The sequence below is a fragment of the Ixodes scapularis genome, unplaced genomic scaffold, assembly GCF_016920785.2.
Source record: "Ixodes scapularis isolate PalLabHiFi unplaced genomic scaffold, ASM1692078v2 PGA_scaffold9__187_contigs__length_104089568, whole genome shotgun sequence".
Classification (NCBI taxonomy): domain Eukaryota; kingdom Metazoa; phylum Arthropoda; class Arachnida; order Ixodida; family Ixodidae; genus Ixodes; species Ixodes scapularis.
In genome coordinates this window covers 43,448,107-43,456,200 of record NW_024609884.1, presented here as the reverse complement: position 1 = coordinate 43,456,200, position 8,094 = coordinate 43,448,107, and positions in this window count along the sequence as shown.

Genomic DNA, 8,094 nt, shown 5'->3' with positions numbered 1-8,094 from the left:
CAAGTGAAACGTCGTGCTCCTTGTCCATGAGCATATGCAGATATTCCTACCGATATAGACTATTATTCAAATGGGATTTAGAAACTATTCTCACGTTGCCCAAAACGGTTATTATTCTAATGGAGCTTTTATTTCGAATAAATGCTGATTTTTAATCGATTTATACAGCTTGAAATCACCAAAAGCTTTCCGAGTGGTTTGATATTTTGGGGGTATTGATATTTTCTACAGAAATGATAGATCAAAACCCATAAAGAGCAGTCTGTCCAATTTTTTTAAACACCGGTTTAATGGTGCTAATGCGTTACTTAGAAGCTCCTCATTAACAAGTCGGAGACCTCCTCGATCACCAGATTGCTGTGTCGATATTTATTCCAGCGAAACTGTATTTTCCTCTAATCAAACAGCTCGTTGTGTTTTTCTTCTTTGTTTTCTTACTACATCTACACTATAAGTCTATAACTCAAATGTAGAACTTTTTTTATACCTTTAGCACGCGCTCACGATTAGCCTTACCCAAATTCAGCCGGCGAAGTTGCAGGATTACGTATAAATAGTACCACGTCCATCAGAGGATTAGATACTCTTCAAAAATTTGGCATATATTATCTTGGTCTAACTTAATCTCCGTTTTCTTTTATGCCAAATACTTTTGCGAGTGACCGGAAGCGTTCTCAAAGGGCGCAATCCATATAGCTAGCTTCCTTATTCACGTCACTTGTATCGTTCATGTAAACAGAAAATATTCGAAGCATTCATAAATCATTTCCTCGTCGTCATCCATAAAATATTGCCGTCCGCACTGGGATTATTTCTCAGTTCTTCTCTTCCTAGTCAGCTCGCTAAAAGAACAGTTGGCATGATGGCTAAGTCTTACGGAGACACTCAAGAACGTGTGTGTGTGTGTCACGTTTCTCAACCTGACAATGGGATCTCGTATTTCAAACCCCTGATATCACCAAGTGTACTTCGGCTGCTATTAAGTGTGTTGCAAATTTCATTCACCCCTGTTTTCCGGACTAGAGTTCACAACCGGTGCATATACTGCAAACGCATTTTGTGGCTGAAAGACAAAAACAAAAAAAGCTTTTTTTTAAAATATTATTTGCCGCCATGGTGCATTGTTCGCGCGTAAAAAATTACCATACACAGCACACCTTGACAAATGCCTGCTATATTAGCACTTAGCACACAAGCTTATATGACAAATAAATCCTCATAACATACATTCACAAAACTCCTTTATGTGTCCTCAAAAACGTTTATCTCGAAAAAAAATTATTGTATAGCCTACACCTGTAGATAGTCTACACCCTGTAAAATTTCAACTTCTAAACATGCACTGTCTGCGGACTATGATCCTGAAAAGACGGCACTGTTTTTCATATTTGCGGTAAATGCATTTCCCGGTCCATCCATCACACTCTCTAAAACACCGTAATTACACCCTAAAAAAAAAAAAAAAAAAAAAAAAAACTTTTTGTGTATTTTTTGACACTGCAAGCGGAGGATCAATTACTGCGTTGTTGTAGTCGGTGCGGCCAGCGAATGACAAGGACACCGTTTTTCTCTAGGAATTCAGAGCCGGAGTCTCTCTTGCACTTCTTAGGATTGCCATCGCAAGGTCGGCGATGAAGTCGGCACGCGTGCCCTTCTTCATAAATAGTGCACACCCATTATGTAGGGGAATACAGTAGTGATGTTATTTTCTTTTCTCTCCGTAACAAGGGGTGGAAGCATCGTGAAAGATACCTTGTTTCTAGTACTTATAATTGGTCTAATGAACACTTCACGGACGAAGCGGCAGCGTATTAGCTACTTGAACTAATCACGGAGACGAGACTTGGTATACACGTCGAGTCCACTTCATTAGGGCCGCTGCTGTGCTGCCGCCGTTAGAGAAGAGGGTTAACGGACCACGAAAGCCGTAAAAAGGAACATCGTGAATGCACGCTGCAGACGCGTACGTGCTACTACTATTCACGCCTCTGTCTCACCGGGGTGGCGTAATTGTTCGATGTTCTCAGTTTATCTTCGAAGCTGCACTACACCGATTAACGAGCTAGCGAGTATGGACGGGCGGACAAGTGGTTCAGGGGGTAGGAATCGGAAATAAGCTCGTAAACTCTTCTTTTTTTTTTCCCTCTTCTCTTTTGTATTTTCGCTTAATGAGGTTGTTCGCAACGCGTAATCTACGAGGAAGATCCACAGAGTCCATACTGAAGAAAGCGTCAAACATGGAGTGAACCAGCTGGTTCACTCCAGGTAAAACTGGCAAAAAACAAACAAACGAAAAAACATGACTTAAAGGAAGGGAAGGCGAGCAAAGTGGAACGTGGCAGGGTGCTGACTGTTGCTCTGCTTGCGAAGGAAGTGGTTGCTCTTTTGTGTTTCTTGTTTATTGCCACTGTGGAAATAACACTAAGCGTATTTTCTTCGTTTATTTTTTTTTCTCTCTCTCTCTTTCTCTCTTTCGTTGTATATACGTATCTGCTTCGTGACACCGGGGATCCATGGCGTTGTGCGTGGTAGTTTTCAATTTTGTAGCTGCTTGATTGTAGACCCTACGCGCCCCTTCGCGCACCCAGAAAAGACGACTGTGGGAATCAGAGACTGCCTTTTCGCTCTGTGAGTGAAAGGTGTGGAAATGCAGCGACTGAAATTTCCTGCTTTGCATGGCACTCAAGTGATTGGAACTCGGTCATGTTCCCGAAACAATATCACAGAGAGAAAGAGGGACGAGGGAGTAGGAGAAAGAGGGAGGAAGTGGGAGGCCGCTGAGATGGAGGCTCTGGACAGCATGTGGACCGAAAGCTGTACTTGAGACTCGAAGATCATGACTTTCATTTTCACTTCTGTCCGATGGTTCGGTATGAACAGGAATTATACCGGCGTATGCATAGGTTTAATCACTATAATGCACATGACGTACGTTAGAAATCCCAGGCAGTCGTACCGCCTAAGCCAAGACGCCCCCTCCTAAGGGGGCGTTTTGGCTCCAGTGCCAAAACTGCAGTGCAACACATTCGACCTCTGTTGCGTACAATATACACCTCACTGACGAAGGCCCTTAAGTGGCGGTCAGACTGACCATGTACAAGACAGTGTGCAGACACTGTCTGGGGCCTTTCTTGTATGGCGGTCATGTCACAGTCACTCCGTATAACAATCACTCCGAGGCAAACTAGAATAACATGCGCATAATATATAACCGTAGACGATGATCACAAAGGCCACATTTTGTCATTCCCTCAGCCACGATGGTATGCCAGGAAGACCTCTATAACGAACCTCACGAAAGTTTATGCATGTCAGCAGACGTTTCGCTGTTTCTGAGTGAAACGTCGGCTTCCATTTTAAAAACTTTGAAAAAGTGCGAAGCGTCTTTTCGAGACACGAAATCACCAAAAAAGTAGTGTGCTGTACTCAGAAATGTTTTTTTTTTTTTCTTTAGGATACACAAATAAAAGGAATAGCCTGGAAAGAGGCGGGCTTCCACTGACGGGCGAGTCGATATCCGCTTGCCAGTATACATTGCTCGTACTGTAAGCCGCCTTAATTCTCCGTTTGTCCGTGATGTCGATTCGAATGTCAAAGCTTCATGCTGAATGCGAAGAATCTCGGTGAACCAATTTTAAGTACCGGGTATATTCACGGGCATAAGAATGTGCTTACAGTCGGCCGAGCGTGCGCACCGAATAAAGTGACATTCCGGGCGCACGCGCGAAGTGACACGGAAGGCGCGCGACGGATTCTTTGCTTCAACGTAAATGGCGCACTCAGTCGTGCACGAAAGCAGCAGTGAGAGTCAAAAACAACACGATCGCCTCGTACTTTATTCTCTGTCTCTTGTAACCTTTTTTTTTTTTTTTTTACCCCCCTTTGATGATATTTTTTGTTGTTTTTTCTTTCTCGTAAAAGCAACAAAAAAAAAAAAGGAGAGTGGGACGAGCTGCTTTTGTTGCGCGTGTATATACTGAATCCTTAAAGTGAGGTGGATTCCTTTCTTTTCCGCGATACTAAGAGCCTCGTACGGTTGTTAAATGCACAGTCCTCCGAGGGGGAAAATAATACTGCGCACGCGAGATTTAAAGCCACTTTGCGCAATCCGAACACGATACGGAAGTCGGTCATTTTAAGCGGCGTAAGCACTGCGCAGTTTCAATTAAAACTTTCACTTTGCGATCAAACCGGCCTACGTTGTTTGTTCTTGTTATTTCGCTTATTCGTCGCATAGCGTTTACCTCGAGGATAAATTTTGTGTAGCAAGAAACGGTGCGGGCGTATGTCATCTAGGTCAAACTATAGGTCAAACAAGTTGGTCGTTAAAGCAGACGAACTCTAAAACTGTATCCCGTTTCGAGTTAACTACACTGTTGTGCTTCACCGTGCGGGTTTTCTCGTAGCATTCGTTTAGAGGAGGCTATTGGGTCTCATCGCCAACAAATATGGGTAACGGTTTCTGAGGTTGATTCTATAAACCGATTAATTCGTTATCGGAACAGGTAGATGAGAAGAAAAAAAAGTGTTTACATAGTCTAGACTGTAATTCAATTATTTCTTGATTATTGCAATTCTTGCACCGCAAAAATCTAGAAACTCGTCATTAACAGTTTTACTCCACACGCGATATGCAACAGCCGCACGCACAACGCTGTTTTTTTTTAATGTTTAGGCAGCAGGAAGTTAGTAAACCCCAATGGGGGGGGGGGGGGGGGGGGGGGCGTCTGGTGTGCCCGCTCTAGATGAGAAATTTGGCCAGTGCAGTAACACTGCTAGCCTAGGGTTTTTAACGTGCACCACGCAGTAGTGATACATGACTGCACGCCGGTACGATGCTAATCCAGATCTAAACGGGCAGGGGTGGGGACTGAACCCAGGATTTCTGCAGCGAGAGCATTTTCTCCACGTGCTCCGAGCTGGTGTGCGCTCTGGTCACCGATTCCCTTATGCCGGATGGTTAACGAGCAAGAGGCAAAAGTGAGTGGCGGCAGTTATTCATGGGCAGCACTTATCAGTTGCGGCGGGACACAGTTCTCGATGCATTGCATATTCAGCGGCGGCCACAGGTTGCAGTGAAAGTCGCGGTGCCGACAGCACTATTTAAACGCGCTCCTCTTTCTTAAGCCGCGCGTCGGGGCATTAGCATACAATGCCACCGACACCGACAAATTATGGTGCATACCGTAATGTGTTTTTGCGCGGGTGTCACAGATACGATCCCCTCCACTGTGACGCTTGAAAGGACAAAACGCGTTGCTCAAGAGGGCTTGCGCTCCTAGAGATGGATTTACATAATGGCGGCTATTACAGGGACACCTCATTCCTTTTGGTCCGTGGAGTGTGGAGTCAGAAGGCCCTCTGGTCGAGTAATGTCCCGTTCGCAGACAAGGGGAGCTGATTTCTTTCTGCTTTCTTTTTTTCCTTCGCTCTCGCGATTTCTGTGTAGCTCTTTCTCAGAAAGAAGGGCGGGAGGCAGTAAAATGAAAAACGGAAACTAAGTTTACGTGAGCGGCAATAGAGGTTTGTCTCGCGGAGTTCGTGACTCACTGACGACGCGCACGCTCTCGTGCCTGCCTCTTCGGCACGAAGGTGCGTCGGGGCTCCGACGACACTCCTTTGTTGGCACAGCCTGCTCCGGTCACAGCCTCGGCGACAGTTCCAGGTCAGGACGGGACTGTGCGCGAAGTTTGGCCGCAGCCGGACGGTCCGGTTGAAGCGGATCCAATCCATGGGGGGAAAAGCTCTTTAACCGAACTGTGATTGTATCTGGAGCTGCGTTTTTTGCCCGGCTAAGCCTGACACGCGAAAAAAAAAGAAAAAAGTATAGAGCCAAGGAGTGAATGATGGCAATTCTATGTGACGAGACGACCCAAAGGCGTGTTCTGTTTCCTTTTTTTTTTTTGTTTCTTCCGTTGTTCCTTTGTTGTTGTTTTTTTATTGCTGCCGTTTCGTGGCCCGTATACAATATATATATATTTCTTTTTACAAGAAGAGATTGCGCAAACAAACAAATTGTGCGCAGAGTGCGGCGAATCCCGAGCATCTTACTATCGCACCTAAGCCAATCAGATTGCGGCATCAGCCGGTAAGAACTCATGAAAACCAATCACGAGGCAGCACGCATGAATATAATAGGCCGCACCCTGCGTTTCCTAAACTGTCCATAACCAATAGACCCTTAAAAAAAAATGCCCGCGCGTCCTTTTCCTTTCTCAGCACGCGAAAGGCTAACCACTGTGATGAATGGTTGACGAACCCCAGAAGATGGTCCGACCCAAAAATAACGTGCGCGTTGGGACACCGCGAGCACGAAACGTTCGTACCGCGTACCTGCAGCGCAGCATTTTCGAGGTCAGAACGCTTTCCCGCAATCGCCATTGGTTTAGGCACACTCCGTTGATCGGCGTGCCCTGCGATGAAGTTGTCAATTCACAGGTGCATTTCCTACTTTCCCGCATAGCACTGCAATCTACGGTGGGATATCGGCGGATGACAAGGCTGATACATTACCTCAGAGAACACACTGCGCTGTGGCAGTGAACTTGACGTTTTACAATGCTCGATGCCACAACGATGTTTTTTTTGTTTTTTTTTTTCTTTTGAAAGAGGGGGGGTGGGGGGGGGGGGGGTCTATACATATTTCCAACCTTTTACATTCGCCGATATCCCACAAGAGATTGCTACAACGGGCTCCCCGAAGTGCATTGCAGAAAAATCGGCGCTTCGGATTTTCTTTTTTTTTTTTAGTCGTCTATACGTGCGATAACAGCACCGCCCGTTAACCAATCAGCAATCAATCGCAAAACGACGAACGCTGCCATAAATTTATACCATACCGTGACGTTCTTAAGAAGTCAATACCGGATTGTGTTGATGCATTTTGGACTGCTGAAATATCCCGTATTAGCTTTGATTTCGATGACATTTTCACGGACCCTTTCGGACAGGTCTTGAGACGACGGAGAACACCACTTTTAGTGGACGTTGGCGTAAATACACCGCGCGGTGGTTAAAAATAAGCCTCATCCCCGGCAAGTCGGTTTGGGCGCATTATGCCGTTCCGCGCTCAGCGTTTTAGCTACTGCATAACCTGATTTTACGACGCTACTGTGCGCAGTGAAAAACGGGACGTACGAAATTCATGCATACAAGCGTGCGCCGGCAATACATATCCGGGAGGTCCTTAAGAAAAAAAAAAAAGTAGTATTTTAATTCGGGCAGATATCTCTTTCGGCGGTGCAAGGTGCGAATGTATCACTGACTCGCGCGTGGCTTCAGCCCTTTCGCCTCTCGTGTGAGGAGCTTGATGCGGTTGGAGTGTTGGCCCCGTTCCGTCTCGTAACGTGGCGGCGGGCTTCCTGCAAGTGCGCACGCATCCTTTCACTTCGCAAAAAAAAACTCCGTGTCCCTTAAACAAAATAAAAACAAACAAAACAAAAAACTAGAGCGCCACCGCCTCACCCCCCCCCCCTCCCCCCCCTCCCTCCCCCTTTTCACCCGAAATGCGGTACACCGTCGACGGACTTTTATTTGCCCGGAAGGCGAGCCCTCTACATTGCTTACGCAATCAAAATAAGCGTTCACAAACCAATTTCAGCTCCTGCTTCCAGCTACTTCAGAAGTTTACTGATTTGTCACAATCTCGAAGATTTTGCGATTTTTTTTTTGTGAGTGGTAAACTTTAATGGCTTTTTTTTTTTTTTTTTTTTTTTACCAGACGTTTTTGTGTTTAATTTCATCGGCTGACGACGCGTAACCGGGACATACGATTAAATTAAGTTCGGCTTTCCTCCATCGCTATAGGGCTTGTCTCCTACGCTTCTTTTTGCCTTATCTACTTTTGTGCGCTGCTTTTGTGCATTTTATTGGGAAGAGAAGACCCTTCGATTTTCACAGGGAAGAGAAATGATTTGAGTTTCCTCTTCTGTTGAAAACGTCGACTATTGTATTAAAAATATAAATTAATTTCTTCTAAACCCCTTAAAGAAAAAAACACTTCTATTTCCTTCTTGTTCAAACGAAACACAAGACGAAAGAATCGATTGTCCAATCAACCATGACTCTGACTTAATACAATAGCCGCGCGATTCT